Genomic DNA, 25,301 nt, shown 5'->3' with positions numbered 1-25,301 from the left:
AGTTTTCACACTACATGTGTCAACCTTCAGTTGTCACGCTTCTAGTGCTAATTATATGTGTAATAACCTTTCTTTTTCAGTTACTATATTAATTGTCCATAGGACTGGCGACCGTAATTTCCCCCAAATCTCAAATATCTAATTACCGCTAGTTGATTGTTAACGTAACGACCGCACATTTACTTTCTTTATTAACTTTACCTTTTTTCAAAACTAATTTCCACCAGTTTTATTTGCATTTTTTCTTTCATTTAGATGTAACCCTTTCCTCCCTCTTTACCGACAGATTAACTTCGGCGACGATTGCTTTTCCCAAATTTCCATTAGGTACACGCGGTTTAATTTTTCACTGTCATTAAGGTCGATAAGTGAGGGGGAGGTTACACGTGGCGAGCTGGTGACAGGACAATCTTCAGATTTGAGGTTGTTCTGGACACGAATTTTGCATTGTGCAAATCTCGTAACAAAGTACTGGTTACGAAATGGTCGATACGTCAGCGAGAATATTAGTGTGAGGAATCCTAATTAAATTTGAGATTTGACATTTATATTGAAAATTATTAAAATGAGTGAAGGCAACAATTGCCAAAATTTAGTAGACTTGGATACAGAAAAATCGGTCGAACAGTGGGAAACGCGCACCGCGGTACCCATTGTTCAGGGGAAGGCGGCTAGCACGAAAGACGCGACCGCCGAAACCAACAAAGAGCAGAAATGGAATTCCAAACTTCAGAAAATGTTTCGGAATCGGAAGTGAAAATCAAATCTGAATCCCCTGATGACGAATACGGGGGGACAATTAAAGAGGAAGCCGCTACGGAAGTAAAACCGGTAGTTTCCGGGGATTTAACTGATTTATTGAATGTTTTGATTAATGAAATCAAGAGTCAATCGGCAGAATTTAAAGCTCTGTCTGCCAAGCAAGAAGCTCAGTCTGCCAAACAAGAAGCTCAGTCTGCCAAGCAAGTAGCTCAGGCTGCCAAGCAAGAAGCTCAGGCTGCCAAGCAAGAAGCTCAGTCTGAAGAAATTGAACGAAAGCTAGACAATCAGAACAAAGCTATTAATGTTGTTAACAACAATGTTGGAGTTGTTAACACAAAAGTTGATAAAATTAAAGAAGATATTGTTGTGATTAATACCGAAATCGGTAATCTTAAACAGGAAATGATAGGCGCTCAGGCGGAAATTGCGAGCATAAATACTCGTTTTTATTCCGAAATTAGCAGAATCGAGAAAAGTGTAGGAGAAGCAGTTGCGCCGATCATCGAGAATAAGGTGACGGAACAAATTCAATTAGTGAGAAAAGAGGATCAACAGAAGGGGGAAACTTTAAAGGCTTTAGTATCCGAAGTAGATACCAAAGTGAGGAAGTAGGCTAATACCTGCGAAGAGAAAAAGATAGAAGTGGAAACGCTTGCGACAACCACTTGCCAAGTGATTACGAGAGTGTCGGAATTAGAAAAGAAACTTGACGAAAAACAGAGCTATGTGCCAATCTGTGCACATAGTTCGGAATTGTTGACGAAAGAGGAGCGGTTCGACCCCTTGAAAAAAGGCGGTATAGACGCGACGGATTTCATTTAAAATTGTGAAAGAGTTTTACCCAGATCATGGACTAATGAGAGAAAAATTAATGCTGTTATTGATGTGTTGGCTGGTGATGCCAAGCGTTGGGGCTTAAACCTCAACATTACGAACCTGACTTTTGACGAGTTTAAAAATTTGTTTCTGGCTGAATACTGGTCAGAGCAAAAACAGCAAAGTGTCTGGCGCGAATTTGTCGTATCGAGGCCTTTCGATGCGAATTCACGTGGCTCGATGAAGGAGTTTTGTGAGGGCTGGATTCGCAAATTGGAATATTTGCGTGATCACCGCACGGAATCCGAAATAGTCTGGGAACTCTACAAGACGCTTCCAGATGATACAAAACGCTACGTAGGAAGCAATTACAGGACAATCAATGATTTCCTGGAAAGAGTGGAGGACGAGGACAATTGGCGCAATAATCGCGACAATGTTAGAGGCCGTGGTAATAACAACGGGTACCACAACAACCACAACAACGATAACCATGGGAATAATGCATACCGCAACCATGGCAGCAATAACAATAATAGTTCGGACCGTAATAACAATCGGTACTGTTGTGTCGATTCCCTAAGGTCTCGACACAATGAGTGGCTAGGTGCACGCGAAAGTAACGCAGACGGGCGTAAATTCTGAAACAGGAGACTGGATGAAAACTATAAAGAAAAGAACGTATTAGGTAGATTACTTAACTTTTAATGATGTTCTTCTTGTTGAAATACATCTCTTGCATAGTAGTAAGCAATTAGCAATGATACACATGGCGCCTTGCTAGGTAGTAGCGATGGACTAGCTGAAGGCTATTTAATCTGTCTCTCGGCAAATGAGAGGAATACATTGGTAGGTCTAGTCGCAAGCTATGTCGTCCGTACAACTGGGGCGAGGTCAAGTCCGTGTCTTGTGACCTGCCATGTGGTGGCGCTAGGTTTGCGATTACACAGTGGCGACACGCGGGTCCGACATGCACTACAGGACCGCGGCCGATCCAAGCCACCACCCAGCAAGTGCGGCGTCTAGCGGTGACACCACAGGTACAATGCAAATAATAACAGGAATGACGGAAACCAGTATCATAATAGCGTGATATGGGCTTCACAGAATAGTAATAACGCCAGAGGGTGTGAGAAGCCGCCTCAGCAGCATCCGGGGAGCGGATCTGCTGGGACGAGACAGGGAAACCATTAGCCGCGCCGGTGAGGGGCCGACCGGGCGTGGAAAAATTTTGGCGGCCCATTAACAGGAGAAAACCAAGGTGTCGTCGTTATGAAAATTCCGTATGGAATAATCAACGGCGGGAGAGTGTGCCAGTGTTAGGAGAAAGGAGTCCGCCCACAAGTAGTAGATCAGCTGTAGACACGGCAGTAGAAAATACATTCACTGTCAGTGAGAACAATTCAAGTAGTGTTACGGAAATCGACTATAAAGTGGCAGCTGTAATACCCACAGCGGAACTGGAGATTGAGTTTAAGAATGATTCGCAAGTGTTGCGAGAAGATCAGATGTCGGATAAAACGTCCGTCATCGAGCGAGGGGATGCAGAGAGGGATGAGGTCTGGTTAAGGCAGTTCGGTCGCTTATACGACGAACTAAGAGATTATAGGGGCCTGTACGGGAGAAGTGTTTATAGGGAGCGCGGGCAGGATTTGCCGCGTCTCGTCCCACAGGAAGATAGTATTTGTGAAGTGATAGAAAGTTCTGGCCCTAACCGGCAGACTTTACCAGAAACAGTTGATGTTAATGGGGAGCACGAGCAAGATTCGTCGTGTTTCGTCCCGCAGGAGTTAGATGTTGAAGTAGTAACGGAAAGTTCTGGCCCTAACCGGCAGACCTTACCGAAAGTTGTAGTGGTAGAAGTAGCCGACCCATCCGACGCAAACCTCTAGTTTAAACATTGCGAGAGTATTAAGGAGAAAGATTACGAAAATTTTAGTAATAGCCGGACACGATTGGTAGAAAAGCACGTAGATTACAGCGTGTATGAGGTTAGAGCTGACGTTATACGGTCAGACGGTAGCAGTGTGGGTTGCACAGATCCAGAGGAAGTAATTGCAGATACTACTGGGCACATTCCTCCAGGTACATTGGCAGATGAGATCAATCTGACCAAAGAGGAATCAACGAAGGTGACAATTAGTGAATTGATAGCAAAGCAACACTCACTAGTTGACGAGTTACAGGTAAAGGTTTCGGTATTGGAGGCGAAGCTACAGACTAAGCCTCAGGACAAACGTGTTGAAATTAAAACTGTATGTGAACAGAGGCTGAAAAAGCCGCCAGATAAGCCGGATTTAGGATCAAAGCCGGATGTTTTTTTCTGGAATGGCCTGGATATAGACGAGGATTTATTGTGGCAAAATAAAGAAACAGTCGAAGACAAGTGTAGGCAGATAGTAGTGTCTGTTAATATGCACGACCTACAACTAAACGTGTTGATTGACACCGGTGCAAAGAGATAATCAAATTCCCTCCACGGATTGACATTAGTATTGGTGTGAAAAAAGATCGTTTGCGAGAAATAATGAAGCTAAAAGCCGATGCTCGCATACGTCGTCATGACGCTAAAGCGCGTTTTGCTAAGTTTGCAATCGGAGGTTTAGTACTTGTAAAAGCTCATGAGAAATCGAGCGAGATAGACAATGAAATCTCTAAATTTAAGTTTGTTTATAATGGACCATATAAAGTCATTGGTATACCTCACATAAATGCTTATTGCTTAGAGTATCCAAGCTCTGGAAAATTATTAGGTATACGGAACATTGTAGACTTGAAATTGTACCAACCTAGGATCGATTAATACCACACAATGGGTAATTTGTACAGTATGTAAATATAGTGTGTAAGATTTAAACGATTTGCTAGATTGCCATGCTTTTGCCTGACCAAGAGGACATTAAATAAGTTGTAATTAATAAGTAATTAAATTTTACTAAATGATTTAAGAGAGAGTGATTATTAATCTACTGAAAAATCCAAGCTGCTAATTTAAGTTTTCAGCTGAGTCACAGTAGATTAAGCAATGTAAATATGATTTTGTAACTAACTGTAAGATTTCATGAATATTTGTTTTACTAGTCATTGCCGATGTACTTAGACGCTGTTTTAAGTTTCAGGCTAGTACATGCGTGTGATGATGGACAGTGTTGAGTTATCCACTGTGATAGTGTTAATGGACTCCTTGAGATTACTCGGGAGTGAGTTTTTCCCAAAGAATTCAGTGAAACGGACGTTCTGGAAATGCCGTTACAAGGGCGAGTGAGATCAAGCGTGCCCCACAGGCGGGCGCAACTATCTGGCGAGGCGGAGCCGCTGTCGGCTCTTGTGCCGCTGTCGGCATTCTTTGCACTTCCGAGTACGGAAAGCGAAATTGTTTTTCTTCCATGACAGCTGATGTTAAAGAATTCTGCTGTCAATATTTATGGTTTTTTTGATCTGCTGAATATTATTTTCTTGTTTAGCGTCAAGTGGACTCAAATGGCGAGGGTATTAATTATGAAAAGGTTATATAAAATGTGTATTCTATGTAATTAATTATTAATTTGCGTATTTTGATATACCTGTTTTTTATGACCATGCACTCTGATTAATTTTGTAAATAGTATTCCATTTCCTGATAGTGTTACGAATTGTAATGCTTTTGGAATAGCTAAACCATTTTCTATGTTTTCTATGAATTTTAATATGTTGTCAACCTGTTTTATTTTGTGCAAGATGACAGAGTGGAATAAGGTTAGGAGTGTCTCCACTCAATTATTGTGGTCTAAAAATTGATTTATGCTTAATTAGACGAATGCTAAATTTTGTTGATGTTTTGAGCATATGCATTTCCGCTGTTTCTTTTTTGGGACATTTTCTGAGTCTGTTTAGGTTACACGAACAGCAGCCACACTCTCGTTTGGTTTTAATTATTTTCAGTATTTGCTTGGCTATTTCCATTCAATTAGCCGAGGGCAACATAAAATATTTTATATATATTTTAAACTTATTTCTAACAAATTGCTCCAACTCTACTTAATAAAAAATATCGAATATTAGCTGACAGACGCTTGCGGAATTCTAAAACGCAGAGCGGTTCGCAGTCCTTTCAGTGCGTTTCAGAAGACGAACTGAAATCTATTTAACGTCGCCGACTGATTTACGCTAGGCCGAGAACGTAACGTCGCCGACTGATTTATACTAGGCCGCAAATGGAACAACACTTCTCTTATAAAAATTATTTATTTATAATTCCGATGGTAATATTCCGATGACTTGATACTACTGACAGATTACAGACTATGAGAAACTAAATTAGCAGCAAACTGTGATTGCAGGTTGCTGTAAAACAAATTTCAAAGGTCAGAGCAGTGAAGCTTCTGCTGTATTATGAGTGCGTAATATTTTTTGTTGATTTGATTATTATAGACTTTAGGATGTTTCTTGGTTAAAGTGACGTATTTTAGTAATTACCTTCTCTGGCTTACGGAATTTCTTTGCGAATGGCTGTTTTTTTTTCCATTCAGGGCTGCGTCGTATTTCTCCTACTTTTGTTTCTGTGTTTTGAGGGTACTGTCAATGAGATCACTCTTATATCTGTAGTAACCAAAGAACCGTCTAAGTCGGAACGTTTATTGCAAAGCCATTAAGAAGGCTTTTAGAAAAAAACTACATCGCGTCTGGTCATTGAGCTTTTCAAATTTTAATAGATTTAAGAAGAAAAGAGAATGCTGTAACAGTAACCGCATAGGAGCGTCCCCTAGGAATGCCCTCAACTGATTCTTCTGTTAGTACGTTACAGTGATTGCATCAGAGCATCGCAAAATAACTGTCGCCGAGCGTAGTTACAGAAATAGAAACGAAATTGTATAAATACGACCATTTTTTGTTTTTTTCTCGCTTCTCACCTAGGCCATCCGGTGAAATATCAGGACATGGAATGCCGGAAGTCCGATTGTGGTAGAGAAGCAAGAATATCTGGAAAGGGAAATGCTAGGGCTCAGTCTATATATAGCGCGGATCAGTTAACTGAAAGTGAAAGAAGATAAAAATTTCTTCTCAGGCAAGTGTAGAATCATATCAACAGCAGCAGAAAATGATTGTAACGTGAATAGAATTCGTCACGATTCGGAAGGTAAGGCAGAGGATGTGTTACTGTAAACATAGAATGATGGGATTATTGTCATCGCAACTGACAGCGAACGAACACCATCAAAAATAGTTCAGGGATACCTGACGACGTCGAAAATAGAAGATAAAGAGACACAGGAAGTATATGAGGACGTTTGACGGTTAATACAGTTTTTAAAGGGAGATAAAAGTTATAATTAATGGGTATTGGAAACCTGCAGGAGGTTAGGGAGGAGCAGGATGAGCCACGGAATAATGTGGGATCGGTAGCAGGAATGAGAGAAAAGAAAGACTAATTAAGTTCCGCATTAAATTACAGTTAGTTGAAAAGTCAAAAGAGGAGGAGGTATACTTCGAAACGACCGGCAGACAAGGGAGATTCCAACTGTATCACATCATGTTGAGGCAGATTCCAAAATCAGTCGAATGTAAGGCGTAACCAGAAGCTGATATAGGTACAGATCATAATTTAGTAACGATAGGGGTAGGCTGAAGTTTTAGAGAATCATTCGGATGAGTTATAGTTGAAAAAAGAGGGGTAGTGAAATACTGAAGAATAGTGAGACGCGCTTGAACTGTAGTCTGTAAATACTACGGTAATAAATTCCGCAATAGTTCACTTGAAGAGCAACGGGCATCTCTAAAAAGCGCAATCCTATAAGTCGGACAGACAGACATACTTACGAGGAAGGTAACCACGAAGAACCTTAGGGTAACAGAAGAAACGGTTCACTTGATAGACGGAAGACGAAAATACAAAAATATTCTGTGGAAGAAAGGAATACAGCTATATAAGTCACATACAGATTAAATCAGTAGGAAGTACAGGGAAACCAAGGCGAAATCCCCACAGGAAAAATGTGAAAAAATCGAAAAAGAAATTGTCGCCGGAAGGAATTATTCAGCACATAGAAAAATGGTTCAAATGGCTGTGAGCACTATGCGACTTAACTTCTGAGGTCATCAGTCACCTAGAACTTAGAACTACTTAAACCTAACTAACCTAAGGACATCACACACATCCATGCCCGAGGCAGGATTCGAACCCTCGACCATAGCGGTCGCGCGGTTCCAGACTGTAGCGCCTAGAACCGCACGGCCACTCCGGCCGGCTCAGCACATAGAAAAGTCAAAACAAAGTTCGGCAAAATTAAAAGCAAGGACGTCAACTTTAAAATCACAATGAAAGGTCCACTATTAAACGCAGAGGAGAGAGAGAGAGGATAGGCAAGAGTATTTGTCTTATAACATGATACGAGAAGAAATTGGAGTTGATATAGATGAATTAGAGATTCAGCATTAGAGTCAGAATTTAAAAGAGCTTTGTAAGACTTGCTATAAGAAAAGACATAAAAATAGATAACATTCCAGCGAAATTTATAAAACCGCTAGGCGGAAAAGGCAATCAAACGACTGTTCAAGTTGGTGTGTGGAACCTATGAGTCTGGAGACATATCATCAGATTTTCGACAAAATATCATCCACACAATCCTGAATACAACGAAAGGATTGCTATACTATTTAACTTTCGGCCCGAGACAATGGTCATGTGTCTGTGTGAGTTATGCTTGTGTGAATGTGAAGAAGAATTACGTTTTAGTAGCATAGGTCATATTCTTGTTGCATATCGCAAAAGCCGATTTCATCCTCCATGACTTCCAATTTTAATACACTAAATCTCATTGAGCTGTGGTACTACTAACCACAGCTACTCGAAGTTCCAAGGAAGCTAGGGATCTTTGTTGATGGATAACTTGTGGTTGGTACATAATTTAAATTTCAACTAAAGAACAAATTTCAGAATAACAATATAAATTTTTAATTCTGACCTTTGTCCTCTTAAGAAAAAATACATCTGGCTTTCAGAAATGGCAGAAGCTTCTACTTAAAATTCTAAATTATTTACACCCGTTAAGCTAATGAATTTAACAAATATAAAAGCAAACAAATTCTGAATCTTAAAAACTTTGTCTAAATTAGTTGCCAGCTGCATCAACAAACGGAAAGGTCAGCTCTAAAAAAACGACTGGATGAAGTTGCTTTGTAAACACATTCGTGAGAAAGGTCAACAACACCAACTGAAATACAGTAATAATAGAATGTTTAAGTGAGTTGCTTAGTTGGCCGAGGCTCTGCGTGGACCCACAGAGAGGTTGCCGTCAAGTAGGACGCCAACACGACTGCCAGGGAAGGCAAACTGACAACCGGTCAGACCAGAAAGAGTGCTTGCGAAATATATTAAAAAACTAAACTTCAGTTAGAATAGACAATGACAGACCAAAGACAGACAAAGGAATACTACATTAGTACAGGAGCCAAAGAGGGCGTGAGAGTAAGACGGGCAGGCTCAAGTGACAATGTCTAATCGTACAAAAGGCCTTTTAAAACTTATCAGTGCTCACAATGAAACTGACTCAACAAAAGTTCTGCCCTTCACATCAAAGGAACTCCAAAACTAAAACTGGGAGAAGAGCACACTAACCTACTAAATTAAATTACCACCGAAAGGAACCTTTAAAACAAGCAGTAAAACTCTGATTAGACTACGCTCCGCGGAAACAACACTTCGAAGTCTTAGACTTGGTAAGTTCCGTATAACACTCTCTTATTCAGGACCATCCTTAACTGACCTCCGGTAGATATTAACATGTCACCATAAGTTCCACAACAGGTTAACAGCAGAATACGAATCACACTTAACTCAATGCTTCCAGTTACGCGATGAGAAGATGTCCAGCATGAGGTGTCAGACCCGCCACCGTTTCGCACGCAAACGCGTCGTCTGATCAGCACCGTCCACCCGGGGCCGGTGAAACGCCGAGGACGGCGAGGCCCAGGCACAGCGGATAGAGGCGAGGGCCTGCCTTCAAAACATGCTGCCTCGTCGAAACCGACCGGGGAGAGCCTTCGGCCTCACTCCAAGCCGGAAAACCAAAGGCGGAACAGTCAGAGACACAAGACCAGACGAGTGTCGGTCGATATCAGCGACGCAAGTGGAGCGTAACTAGCTGCAGTCGCCACGGCTCACTCATTAATGTTTTTTCGGAAAGTTTCAGTTTAACGTTAACGAGCGTTAAACTGCTATACTCATTTTTTCAATAACTTAGGAATTACGCTAAAACGTACACTGTTCTATTTAAAAATATCATACTTGCTTCAGTATCTCGGTTGGTGCAAGACTTAAAGAGTATTAACTATGTTAATAAAATAATTATGACTCGCTGTGCGTATTATCATTTGCCGTAAAAGGGGATTTGCACCTTACTTACAATATAGGGAGTGGAGACAATGCCGTACAAATTTGGTTATCTTAGTGATTCGTGACATTTTGAACAGTTTCGTACTACAATTACTGTTTCTGTGATTAAAATAAACTTCTTCCTGGAGCTAAGCATGATACATGTTTAGCCAATTTGAATTTCAGATGAACTGAATGGTGATATAATGTTGCTCAATCATATATATTTCTCTTCCTTGAAGGTAAAACTCCAGCTCCTTTTGGCTATCCTTTCAACTTCAAATAAATAGCTCTGGGCACTATGGGACTCAACTTCTGAGGTCATTAGCCCCCTAGAACTTAGAACTAGTTAAACCTAACTAACCTAAGGACATCACACACATCCATGCCAGAGGCAGGATTCGAACCTGCGACCGTAGCGGTCTCGCGATTCCAGGCTGCAGCGCCTAGAACCGCACGGCCACTTAAGGCGGCTATCCTTTCAACTATTTGCTTAGCTTGTGTCACAGCGATTCGGCCTATACAGAGCTGTATTCTATAGCATTTCTTCTGTCACATGTTTCTTATTCGATGAAATGAATACGGTGCCTAAGAGTTGGACCGGTGGTCGAAATCTTTTAGTTTCAGGTTTCATGGCCAGCTGGTTTGTCATTGATGAAGGTACCCAGGATTCTTTTCGCATGACTGAGTGCGCGTGTAATCTGCAACTTCCTCTGTTGTTCTCACTTTTGCGGGCATAGCAGTATTATGAAAAGGAAAATTGCCACTCACCATATAGCGAAGATGCTGAGTCGCAAACAGGCACAACAAAAAGACTGTGACAAGCTTTCGGCCAGCAAGGCCTTCGTCAAAAATAGACGACAGACACGCACACACGCACTCACGCAAAGGCAACTCACACACTCATGAGTGCAGTGTCTGGTAACTGAAGCCACGCTGGCAAATTCACAAACTTCTCTTTTGTAACAGAAGATTATAGCAGCTAGTACTTAATGAGCAAGTCAATGCAAACTTCAACATGCTGTGCAGTACATCGCGAGGCTCACAGCTCACGAACAACAGATCTACTCTGCCTGCGTCACAAACAAGATGGCTTCCAGTGTCCAGGGCGGTAAATGATCTTTTGGATAGGGTGGATAGCAATGTGCAGCTGTTTGCTGATGATGCTGTGGTGCACGGGAAGGTGTCGTCGTTGAGTGACTGTAGGAGGATACAAGATGACTTGGACAGGATTTATGATTGGTGTAAAGAATGGCAGCTAACTCTAAATATAGATAAATGTACATTAATGCAGATGAATAGGAAAAAGAATCCCGTAATGTTTGAATACTCCATTAGTAGTGTAGCGCTTGACACAGTCACGTCGATTAAATATTTGGGCGTAACATTGCAGAGCGATACGAAGTGTGACAAGCATGTAACGGTAGTTGTGGGGAAGGCGGATAGTCGTCTTCGTTTTATTGGTAGAATTTTGGGAAGGTGTGGTTAATCTGTAAAGGAGATCGCTTATAAAACACTAATACGGCCTATTCTTGAGTACTGCTCGAGCGTTTGGGATCCCTATCAGGTCGGATTGGGGGAGGGCATAGAAGCAATTGAGAGGCGGGCTGCTAGATTTGTTTCTGGTTGGTTTGATCATCACGCGAGTGTTACGGAAATGATTCAGGAGCTCGGGTGGGAGTCTCTAGAGGAAAGGAGGCGTTCTTTTCGTGAATCGCTACTGAGGAAATTTAGAGAACCAGCATTTGAGGCTGACTGCAGTACAATTTTACTGCCGCCAACTTACATTTCGCGGAAAGACCACAAAGATAAGATACGAGAGATTAGGGCTCGTACAGAGGCATATGAGCAGTCATTTTTCCCTCGTTATGTTTGGGAGTGGAACAGGGAGAGAAGATGCTAGTTGTCGTACGAAGTACCCTCCACCACGCACCGTATAGTGGGTTGCGGAGTTGGTATGTAGATGAAGATGTAGAAACCATTGGCTTAGAGAGTCGGTCGTGTGAAAAGCTGAGGTGACGTCAGCGCGACATCTGCGAATAATGTGGGATATCACGTTCCTCAGGTGATTTCGCGCTAAGGTCGGCACGGGCTTCAGTGACCCGATGGCAACAAATTGTGTACAGACATGTTTTAATCATTCAAACGATACTGAAGGGTGAACGCTAAAAAATACTGAAGTCTGAAAATAAGAAACGCCCTAATGCCCACCCTCCGCCCTTATGATGGGTTGAACGTTGCGGGTGACATTTTCAGTGACAGGTCTGAATGTGTGTGGAGGAATGGCAGCATTATCCTCCTAAAGGGCCGAAAGCAGAGAAGACAGTGATGGGGGACGGTGGGGTCTGGGGGGGGGGGGGGGAGTCGACGTTCTCACTCATCCCAAAGGCATTCCATTGGGTTTGGGCCGGGTCTTGTAGGAGGCTAGTTCATGTAACATCCACGAGATAAATTTTTGGCTACAGTGCGACGAGAGGAAATTTATGCCTCTAACAGTTAATGTTTATAACTATAACTGTTCTATTCGACATATGAAAAAATAGTGAATTAATTATTTATATAATATTCTATGATGTCATTGGACATATCGATGTGTATCATACAAAGACAATGATAATTGTAAATTCCTTTTATGATCTGCGTTTGTCTTCCTTTGTTTTTACCTTTTGTTGGTTGGCTTTTGTAGGTTCAGTACGCAAGACGCATATCAAACTGAGGTCTGTTAAGAAATTGTAATTATTTGTTAATTATTACTTGAAAATAGAGTTCATTATTATTATAAACACGAGTGAATAATTATTTGTAACTGAAATTCCTCTCTCAGTAAGCATTATCTGTGTTATTTGTTTCTTCCCGCTGCAAGGAGCGCAGCCATTGATGATAGCGATTTGTATCGCGTGTTTGTCTGTGTTTTCCCTAGAAACAAATCAAATGTTTGCTTGATGAAGTGTAAATAGTACACAATACGAAAGTAGAGTTTCTGTAAAGTTCAATAAGCATTTAAAATACTTATTTGCTCTAACAATAGAAAGTCTCTATCAATTGTCTGCCGCCATCTTAACAATTATCACAGCGGCAAATTCTAATCACGCAACTCTGCAGACATAAATGCTCAACGTAATACAAATGTGTAAAAATAAATGTACACCGGTGGTTGCGAACTCATTTGAATGAAAATAATTCGAATCAGATTGGTTCTTTAAAAAACCGTGCTCATAGCACGATCGTTACAACAAATTTTTCTAGCTGATGTATGGAGCCGAAATTAATTACGCACGAGTTGCGAAGAATATTGTTTAAGGTAACATATGTCAGTGTTGTGCGCGGCTGATATTCGGTGGTTTTAATGATCATTTTGCTGAAGATAACTGCTTCCATCTTAATCAATAGTTGTATAGAATCTGTTGTGTGAACTGTGATTTAGTGACACACAACTTACAGACAACACTTTAACACGACGTTAACTTGGAGGTCTTTAGCAACTTGGTCAAATCTTTAGCCGGGAGAAAATTTATTTAGTAATTACTCAATGTAATAAAATGAGATTATCATTTTCCTTTAAAAATTAGTTAAATACCAAACCACTGAATAACCCAGCGAACGCCACATCCATTTTAGGAATTCTGTGGTCTACAAACCAATGGCTTACAGACCTGCCTTATGACAGGCTCTACTGTCATGCTGATACAACAATCATCGTCCCCGAAATGTTCCTCTACTGTACACCGAACGCAATGCTGTGAAATGTTTTCATATCCTTTCACGTTTAGTGTTTCGCTAAGCGCAGTAAGGGGACGGCACAGTAACCATGAAAACACACACATACCGTAACATCATGTCGTCCTTACTTCACATGATGGTAAGTAACTTTCTCCTGGTATTAGCCAAACAAAAGTCCTTCCATCGCATTACCGCAAGATGTATCACGATTCATCACTCAAAACCACTTGTTTCAATGTCGTTCCAGGCATGCATAGTTAAAAAGAATGGGTGCCATGGTCGAGCAGCTCCTCATAAGCCAAGTGTTTTCTTAGTCAATGCTAAACAATGTAAACTTGTCAGTGGACGACAATGTCGTTTAGCATTGACTAAGAAAACACTTGGCTTATGAGGAGCTACTCGACCATGGCACCCATTCTTTTTAACTATACATGCCTGGAACGTAGGTAAGTTTTTCTTCTGGGAGGAAAGGCGGAAGGGCTTCAGCTCTGTTCAAGTACAAGACGTTTATTCGGATCAGTACCGATATCGCAAAATATCAGCAGCTGAACAGTCACAAACTATTTCAGTGTTAAGAACTGGAACACAGGTTTGCATCTGTTGAAAATTCTGATACTATGATGATAGCTAGGAACTGTGGTGCGAGGTTGAGAGGTGTGCAACAACATTGAGGAAACACTCTTATTAATCACACAAAATCATAACTGAGAAATAAAAATCAAGAGACCCCCAGTTAACCATACAACACAATACACAGCTTACAGTGACCTCAAAGCACAACCAATAAAAGGAAATACAGAACTGAATTATTTATACGGAAATTTACTGAATTCTAACACTAATCAGTTGCCAGTGAAACATAAAAAACCCTAAAAGTCTCACATCTGTGCGCCATTTACATTTGCCCTCTTAAAACAATTACATAACGTGCATTATTATTTCAGATCCAGTTACGACCTTCCAAATCAAATATCATCCTCAAACAGTCATCACGAAAGGTTTTGAGAAATAGGGTATTGTCAAAATAGGGCCACTCAAAATGCTCAACGCTCAAAACATACGGAATAAGGATGTCTACCACTTATCACAGATGATCTTCGAAAAAGCGTAACTACTGCCATTTCAAATGGCAGTGTAAGTTAACATGGGTCACAATGTCAGTAATAAACAGGAAACATTTCTACAAATAAAGTACAGGGTTATTACAAATGATTGAAGCGATTTCACAGCTCTACAATAACTTTATTATTTGAGATATTTTCACAATGCTTTGCACACACATACAAAAACTCAAAAAGTTTTTTTAGGCATTCACAAATGTTCGATATGTGCCCCTTTAGTGATTCGGCAGACATCAAGCCGATAATCAAGTTCCTCCCACACTCAGCGCAGCATGTCCCCATCAATGAGTTCGAAAGCATCGTTGATGCGAGCTCGCAGTTATGGCACGTTTCTTGGTAGAGGAGGTTTAAACACTGAATCTTTCACATAACCCCACAGAAAGAAATTGCATGGAGTTAAGTCGGGAGAGCGTGGAGGCCATGACATGAATTGCTGATCATGATCTCCACCACGACCGATCCATAGGTTTTCCAATCTCCTGTTTAAGAAATGCCAAACATCATGATGGAAGTGCGGTGGAGCACCATCCTGTGGTACGTTTAGCTCCATGCTTGCTTTATTCGTCGACTTCCGCGGGCTACGCGTGAAACTTGCCCGCACGCGTTCAACCGTTTCTTCGCTCACTGCAGGCCGACCCGTTGATTTCCCCTTACAGAGGCATCCAGAAGCTTTAAACTGCGCATACCATCGCCGAATGGAGTTAGCAGTTGGTGGATCTTTGTTGAACTTCGTCCTGAAGTGTCGTTGCACTGTTATGACTGACTGATGTGAGTGCATTTCAAGCACGACATACGCTTTCTCGGCTCCTGTCGCCATTTCGTCTCACTGCGCTCTCGAGCGCTCTGGCGGCAGAAACCTGAAGTGCGGCTTCAGCCGAACAAAACTTTATGAGTTTTTCTACGTATCTGTAGTGTGTCGTGACGATATGTCAATGAATGGAGCTATAGTGAATTTATGAAATCGCTTCAGTCATTTGTAATAGCCCTGTATACAATCACGTTAAACTTGTCAACAGCGCAGTTTATGGAACGTCGGTAATCGAGTGCCTCTGACACCCATGTTCCTAGCGGGCCAAAAATAAAGTATGAGCTCCATTTCATACTAGCCAAGATGAGCCGGCATCTATCCAGGATAATATGCTGGCAACAGACCCATGTCTGGAGAACATGCTGGCCACTCTAGTCGAGTGACGTCGTTATCCTGAAGGAAGTCATTCACAAGATGTGCACGATGGGGGCGCAAATTGTGGTCCATGAAGACGAATGCCTCACCAATACGCTGCTGATATGGTTGCACTATCGGTCGGAGGATGACATTCACATATCGTACAGCCGTTGAGGCGCCTTCCATGACCACCAGCGGCGTTCGTCTCCACCTCATAATGCCACCCCAAAACAGCAGGGAACCTCGACCTTGCTCCACTCGCTGGACAATGGGTCTAAGGCTTTCAACCTGACCGGGTTGCCTCCAGACACTTCTGCGACGATTGTCTGGTTGAAGGTATATGCAACACTCATCGGTGAAGAGAACGTGATACCAATCCTGAGCGGTCCATGCGGAATTTTGTTGGGCCCATCTGTACCGCACTGCATGGTATTGTGGTTCAAAGATGGACCTCGCCATGGACGTCGGGAGTGAAGTTGCGCATCATGCAGCCTATTGCGCACAGTTTGAGTCGTTACACGACGACCTGTGGCTGCACGAAAAGCATTTTTCAACATGGCGGCGTTGCTGTCAAAGTTCCTCCGAGCCATAATCCGCAGGCAGCGGTCACCCACTGCAGTAGGAGCCCTTGGGCGGCCTGAGCGAGGCATGTCATCGAAAGTTCCCGTCTCTCTGTACCTCCTCCATGTCCGAGAAACATCACTTTGGTTCACTCCTAGACGCCAGAACACTCCCCTTGTCGAGAGCCCTTCCTGGCACAAAGTAACAATGCGGACGCGATCGAACCGCGGTATTGACAGTCTAGGCATGGTTTAACTACGGACAACACGAGCTGTGTACCTCCGTCCTAGTGGAATGACTGGAATTCATCGGCTGTCGGACCGACTCCGTCTAATAGGTGCTGCTCATGCATGGCTGTTTGCATCTTTGGGCGGGTTTCGTGACATCTCTGAACAGTCAAAGGGACTGTGTCTGTGATACAATATCCACAGTCAACGTCTATCTGCAGGAGTTCTGGGAACCGGGGTGATGCAAAACTTTTTTTGATGTGTATATTAAATACTTGTGGGAAATTAAAATCATTTGTGAGTTATATGGTTGTTGTTTGATTACCTATATGAGTAATTTTATATGTGAAAAGGTAACCTTTGGTTCGTAAAATTTGACCCCCTTTATGATAGTCTTCATTATCGTATGGTTTTTCTTATCACAAATAACTGACTGGACAACACAAGCGTACGCTAAAATACTTGTAAGAACAAAATATTAATCGGCTAACCCTGCGGCAGTAGCGTGAATTTCTGTCACATCGTTGGTCGCTTGGGTGACAGCTGTCACCCACCAAATTTTTAATGTTCTCTTAACAACGATGAAACAGGATATTATACATATTTGCATAGTAGTTTAGGATTCAGTTTATTATTCAGCTCCACACTTGAATTTACTACGTCCACACACAACCTATTTTATTGAAAACAAACAGATGTCAACATACGTTGCAACAAAATGAATAATAATTTATGTTTGTGAACCACACATTATAATAGCTGTATATGAGCATTACTAATGCAACAATTAAACCAATATTTTCTAAATTACTTTTTGTCAAGGTATTATTTCAGTCTCATTGCCCAAAAAATTGAAACAACCTTCCTTCAAACGACCAGGGTAGGTCCACTTACCGCTCCTAATACACCACTTCCAGGGTTAATTTGTCCTGTTATCTACCAAACTCGTAACACTTTCCCCTTTTGTCCTTTCTTTCCTCTTGCGACCAGTCTACAGCCTCTTCCATTCTGAGCATTAAAAGACCACGTCTTCTGATGTCTTTGGTAACCTGCACTGCTTGACAGCTTCATACTATTTGTTGCCTTACAAGTTCCCACCCAAGCTTGGTTAGGAAACTAGTTCTCTTCAGTAATTTATCTTCATTTTTGTTCAATTTATAAAAGTAAAATGCATTTGTTGCAGCTAAGTTTAATAGAGTGTACAACATTAGAAAAGGTATAAGCTTTTCTTTTCGACAGTATCACTTTTTATGAGACAATCTTAACTGGGTTGGCGACATTGGCCATCTTCAGATTTTAAACCAGCGTTCGAGGAACATACACTACTGGGCATTAAAATTGCTACACCACGAAGGTGACGTGCTACATACACGAAATTTAACCGACAGGAAGAAGATCCTGTGATATGCAAATGATTAGCTTTTCAGAGCATTCACACAAGGTTGACGCCGGTGGCGACACCTACAACGTGCTGACATGAAGAAAGTTTCCAATCGATTTCTCATACACAAACAGCAGTTGACCGGCGTTGCCTGGTGAAACGTTGTTGTGATGCCTCGTGTAAGGAGGAGAAATGCGTACCATCACGTTTCCGGCTTTGATAAAGGTCGGATTGTAGCCTATCGCGATTGCGGTTTATCTTATCGCGCCATTGCTGCTGTCGTTGGTCGAGATCCAATGACTGATAGCAGAATATGGAATCGGTGGGTTCAGGAGGGTAATACGGAACGCCGTGCTGGATCCCAACGGCCTCGTATCACTAGCAGTCGAGATGACAGGGATCTTATCCGCATGGCTGTAACAGATCGTTCAGCCACGTCTCGATCCCCGAATCAACAGATAGGGACGTTGTAAGACAACAATCATCTGCACGAAGTGTTCGACGACGTTTGCAGCAGCATGGACTATCAGCTTGGAGACCGCGGCTGCGGTTACCCCTGACGCTGAATCGCAGACAGGAGCGCCTCCGATGGTGTACTCAACGACGAACCTGGGTGCACGAATGGCAAAACGTCATTTTTTCGGATGAATCCAGGTTCTGTTTACAGCATCATGATGGTCGCATCCGTGTTTGGCGACATCGCGGTGAACGCACATTGGAAGCGTGTATTCGTCATCGCCATACTGGCGTATCACCCGGCGTGATGGTATGGAGTGCCATTGGTTACACGTCTCGGTCACCTCTTGTTCGCATTGACGACACTTTGAACAGTGGATGTTACATCTGAGATGTGTTACGACCCGTGGCTCTGCCCTTCATTCGATCGCTGTGAAACCCAACATTTCAGCAGGATAATGCACGACCGCATGTTGCAGGTCCTGCACGGGCCTTTCTGGATACAGAAAATGTTCGAGTACTGCCCTGGCCAGCACATTCTCCAGATCTCTCACCAATTGAAAACGTCTGGTCAATGGTAGCCGAGCAACTGGCTCGTCACAATACGCGTCACTACTCTTGATGAACTGTGGTATCGTGTTGAAGCTGCATGGGCAGCTGTACCTGTACACGCCATCCAAGCTCTGTTTGACTCAATGCCCAGGTGTATCAAGGCCGTAAATACGGCCAGAGGTGGTTGTTGTGGGTACTGTTTTCTCAGGATCTATGCAGCGAAATTGCGTGAAAATGTAATCACATGTCAGTTCTAGTATAATATATTTGTCCACGGAATACCCGTTTATTATCTGCATTTCTTCTTGGTGTAGCAATTTTAATGGCCAGTAGTGTTGTATTTAGGGCTACATCATTTTTCGAGACAGCTGGTCTACCAGATCCGCGCCAGCCTTTGTCATGTTGTAAAATGCTATGATCTCAGACTTTTCTGCGTCCTCTGTGTTACTGTCGATAACATCCTCATAGTGCAACGTAGAAATTACAGGGACGGCTTTATTCTTCTTGGGATAGTACTAAACAAGGGACATGTCCCTATGTGAGCCGAAAATGGAAGAATTTTATGTTCTTTGTTCAGGAAGTAACTCCAAAGGTACTTCTCATTTATTTCGGTGAGGTGCCCCCATTTTTGTGAGACCTTTACCTCTGAGACTCTCAGTAGGACAGTTGTCCTTAAATACTAAAAACAATCCAGAAGTCTACAATACGATACTCACTCGAGGAGACGTATTTCTGAATATTATCTACTATCAGTTCAAACACTTCTCTTATGGAGACTACCTTATCAGTTTCCTTTCTCAAGTTTCTGTCTCTTACATCGTCAGAAGTCAAGCATCGTAAGAAAAAGTGGAATCTTTGTTCACTCACTTCTGACTAACATGATTTAGGCCATTGCCTTTGGATCTGTCCCACATTTGATGGTTGTTGCTCCTAGATGATTCATCCATAAGATAGAGTAAAACCAACAACGCCCTGATTTCTATTTTATCTGTCTTTCGGGAATCGCGGACCCTGGCAAAATGTATAGACCTTAACGTATCTATGTAAAAATTTATTGCACTGATTATTAGTCAAATGACATTATCGTCAAAGAAAAGGCGAAACCAGTTTTGGAGTTTGTTTCAGCGATTCCGTTCCGTGGCCCAGCCAGAGTTGTGAATAAACAGTGTGACCGGGCGAGTATATATGTTGGTCGCAGGCTTCAATTTCAGCCCTTTTCTGGCATTGCCTTTACCCAAGAAATACCTTTCATTTGCCTGATCACTTACAATATAACCTTCTTTATCTTCTGGCATCTCTTCCTCAGAAGCTGAATGGTGGTCACTGAGAACTACGTTGTCTTTTTCGCCTACAGAATCGTCGGAGAGGATGAGATCCTGCTCATTGGAGAGGAACATTGGGAATGGGGAGGGGGAGATCGTCTGGGAGAGGGGGAAAGGGAAGATGAGGGGGAACGAGCCGATGGACGAAGGGTAAGTAGCAGATGGATAGAGAGAGGGACAGAAGGAGATGAACTGACAGACGGACAGGGATTTGGAGAAGTGGATAGAGAGAGGGGCTGGTAGAGATGGACAGAGAGGGGGTGAAGGGGGGGAATGGTCAGAGGGGGGGGGGAGTGAAGTAGCAGATGGAGTAATAGAATGCCAGGTACTCAGTATAAATGCAATGTTGTAGCGTAGTGAGACAACCACGCCACTCTGAAGTAGCCGAAAGGCACGCGTTACTGACGCAGGCTAGAGATAGGTCTGAAACAGGATACGTAATGAATGCTATAAAGAAAAGTACGTAGCTCCTGGAATACTTAACTTTTAATCCATCATTTGTATACAGCATTCTTGATGATACAAGTGAGACTCTATCTTGAAATGGTTAATGGCGCCTTGCTAGGTCGTAGCCATGGACTTAGCTGAAGGCTATTCTAACTGTCTCTCGGCAAATGAGAGAAAGGCTTCGTCAGTGTAGTCGCTAGCAACGTCGTCGTACAACTGGGGCGAGTGCCAGTACGTCTCTCGAGACCTGCCGTGTGGTGGCGCTCGGTCTGCGATCACTGCCAGTGGCGACACGCGGGTCCGACATGTACTAACGGACCGCGGCCGATTTAAAGCTACCACCTAGCAAGTGTGGTGTCTGACGGTGACACCACATGCAATGTGAAGCAAACTGTACAGCATTTATGTAAACTCAATACACAGCTATCAGCACTACATAATACATATTAGCTAAACGCTGAAAAATAAAAAAAGTTACCTATCGAAACGGAAATGAAAATAATAAAACGTGCGACAGTGACAGTTGTCAAACGGAGCACACCGACAGGTGAAATACTGTTGCGCTTTGCATAAAAAAAAACGCTTTTTGTGACAGCCAGCGCCTGGTGCATTTAAATATACCCAGCTTCAGCGAAGTTTCGCAGTCAGCACCGCATTGTGTACGGGGCCCGATAGCAGATCGAGAAGGATTGTGGCTGCCTGTGATTTACGAGAAAGTTAGTGAAATGCATATTTCTTTCAGTAGAGGGTAGTTCGGAGAAACGGAAATCGAGAAATTCAGTGTGCGGGAATCGCAGCTGAGAGGACGGAGCGCGGTCGGCATCGGCTCGGCGGGGCAGCCAGCCAGGGCCGGCCAGCCGGGGCCACTTCCGCGCAAAATTGCGGCCGGCACAATGCGGCGCCGGACAAAGGATCGAAAACAGGCGGCAGCCCGAAACCGTGAGCCTGGAGCCGGAGGCTGGAGCCTGGACGCTGGAGGCTGCGGGCGCCACGCAGCCAGCATTCTGCGGTGTTGCTTTCAGGATAGGCGGCTCGGTGCCCGATATCGATGGCGCGTCCCGGCTGCTACTGCTAATGACAGGGTCTGTACTTGCCCCCATTATGTTTAAGCGCTCAGCACACGGTACAACAACAAAGAAGGAAACCAACGGAGAAAAATCGCCACCCTCTAATACGCCATATCTAGTGGGAGTGTCCTGACTGCTGAGCCATTCAGTGGACGATCTTTTTCTTGTCTCCCGCCCGCTGCATGATGGATACTAGATTTTCTCTTGATAGTTGCCCTTATCATATTGTTCAAAAATGGTTCAAATGGCTCTGAGCACTATGGGACTCAACTGCTGAGGTCATTAGTCCCCTAGAACTTAGAACTAGTTAAACGTAACTAACCTAAGGACATCACAAACATCCATGCCCGAGGCAGGATTCGAACCTGCGACCGTAGCGGTCTTGCGGCTCCAGACTGCAGCGTCTTTAACCGCACGGCCACTTCGGCCGGCTTATCATATTGTTGACTGTACAATAAAACGACAATGTGGAATTATGATCAAAACTGACTCACTTGGGAAGTTCTTTATAAATGGAACAGGAGTCCATCATTGTGAGAAGGCGCGTGATATGGCGCGCGCCGCTATCCTGTAATCTTGTTCAGAGCGTGCACTGTAATCGATTATACAGGGTTTTACTAAAAGGCACGGCCAAACTTTGAGGAAACATTCCTCACACACAAAGAAAGAAAATATGTCACGTGGAGATGTGTCCGGAAACGCTTACTTTCCATGTTAGAGCTCATTTGATTACTTCTCTTCAAATCACATTAATCATGGAATGGAAACACACAGCAACAGAACGTACCAGCGTGACTTCAAACACTTTGTTACAGGAAATGTTCAAAATGTCCACCGTTAGCGAGGATACATGCATCCACCCTCCGTCGCATGGAATCCCTGATGCGCTCATGCAGCCCTGGAGAATGGAGTATTACATCACAGCCGTCCACAATACGAGCACGAAGAGTCTCTACATTTGGTTCCGGGGTTGCATAGACAAGAACTTTCAAATGCCCCCATAAATGAATGTCAAGAGGGTTGAGGTCAGGAGAGCGTGGAGGCCGTGGAATTGGTCCGCCTCTACCAATCCATCGGTCACCGAATCTGTTGTTGAGAAGCGTACGAACACTTCGACTGAAATGTGCAGGAGCACCATCGTGCATGAACCACATGTTGTGTTGTACTTGTAAAGGCACATGTTCTAGCAGCACAGGTAGAGTATCCCGTATGAAATCATGAAAAGGTGCTCCATTGAGCGTAGGTGGAAGAACATGGGGCCCAATGAAGACATCACCAACAATGCCTGTCCAAACGTTCACAGAAAATCTGTGTTGATGACGTGATTGCACAATTGCGTGCGGATTCACGTCAGCCCACACATGTTGATTGTGAAAATTTACAATTTGATCACGTTGGAATGAAGCCTCATCCGTAAAGAGAACATTTGCACTGAAATGAGGATTGACACATTGCTGGATGAACCATTCGCAGAAGTGTACCCGTGGAGGCCAACCAGCTGCTGATAGTGCCTGCACACGCTGTACATGGTATGGAAACAACTGGTTCTTCCGTAGCACTATCCATACAGTGACGTGGTCAACGTTACCTTGTACAGCAGCAACTTCTCTGACGCTGACATTAGGGTTATCGTCAACTGCACGAAGAATTGCCTCGTCCATTGCAGGTGTCCTCGTCGTTCTAGGTCTTCCCCAGTCGCGAGTCATAGGCTGGAATGTTCCGTGCTCCCTAAGACGCCGATCAATTGCTTCGAACGTCTTCCTGTCGGGACACCTTCGTTCTGGAAATCTGTCTCGATACAAACGGCTATTGCCCCGTGCTAATCCATACATCAAATAGGCATCTGCCAACTCCGCATTTGTAAACACTGCACTGACTGCAAAACCACGTTCGAGATGAACACTAACCTGTTGATGCTACGTACTGATGTGCTTGATGCTAGTACTGTAGAGCAATGAGTCGCATGTCAACACAAGCACCGAAGTCAACATTACCTTCCTTCAAGTGGGCCAACTGGCGGTGAATCGAGGAAGTACAGTACATACTAACGAAACTAAAATGAGCTCTAACATGGAAATGAAGCGTTTCCGGAAACATGTCCACATAACATCTTTTCTTTATTTGTGTGTGAGAAATGTTTCCTGAAAGTCTGGCCGTACCTTTTTGTAACACCCTGTAGTTCGCTATCCTGGTGCGGGTGGCGCTCCGGTGGCGATTTGCTATGACGTCGCTGGCGTGTGTTTGCGGTGGCCGGCGGAAAGCGAGAGGGTAGTGGGTTTTCTGGCTATTGCACGGAACTTGAAGTTCGCTCTGCCTGACCTGCGAGTGACTAGCGCTAAGGTTGTTGTGCCTCGCAATATGAGCAGAGTGGTCTGGGGCGGAGGCGACTCGCCGCTGTGCTCGCCATGCGGTAGTGATTAATTGGAGTCGGCGTACTTGTTCTGCCTGCCTGTCTGTTATGGAGGTCCGGTGGGGTCCTGTGATAGTCTGGCCCGGAGACAACTAGTTGCTGAATTTTGGAGTCGTCTGGCAGGTTAAGGTGTGGGCTCAGTCGGCTTTTCAGATTTTCCCCTGGCAGCTCCAGCAGCGGTTTCTGAACTTTTCTGATGTGGGACGGTGTTGTTGGAACGTTTTACTGTGTGTGTGTCTCGTTACGATATTTGTTGGTACTAATTTCTTTGCTCAACTGGAGTCCTGCCCGGAGTTGCTTTCATGTATGGTACATTTGGCAGTCGATGTGTTAGGTAAAGTCCGCCTAAGAAGGGCGGTTTTGTACGGTATATACGTAGTGAATTACTGCTGCTTGGTATATGTGGTCTTCTGGGACCTTAACAACACGATCTCCTCAATTTGGTTGTGTGACAGCATTTAGTGGTATGTTCTGTATTTTTTTACGGTGTTATTATTAACTTGGTCGAATAGTCGCGTTGGTGACGTTAAGGCACTTCTAAGACTGTGGTTTGACTATTCATGTGCGCTTGGCTTTTATTGTTTCGTTTTAAGAAGCGAGAATTGTTTGAGATTTGTGTATGTTGGCTTCCGGCACTTGTTAAGAGTGCCCGAGTTAACGGCGCCGTGGCTATCATGTGCTGTCGGGATGTTATACCGTATTTTTGAATTTTATCTTGTGTTGATATTATCTGTCGTGTGTTACAGAACATAACCAAGGCGCCAAGGTGCGTAAGTGATGGGCAGTTGTGGGAGGCATGTCGGGGAGCTCTCACCGGTTTATTTCGGGGACCGTTTCTGGTGGGACGGCTCCGAAGTGTTGAGAGCTGGCTCGTCTGTGATTGCGGTGGGAGTCGCCCTCGCCCGTTGGTTGTATCAAATTATTATTTTGTTATTATATTTATT

Source organism: Schistocerca nitens, chromosome 2, assembly GCF_023898315.1.
Source record: "Schistocerca nitens isolate TAMUIC-IGC-003100 chromosome 2, iqSchNite1.1, whole genome shotgun sequence".
NCBI classification, from domain to species: Eukaryota; Metazoa; Arthropoda; class Insecta; order Orthoptera; family Acrididae; genus Schistocerca; species Schistocerca nitens.
Note: the sequence above shows the minus strand (reverse complement) of the source record.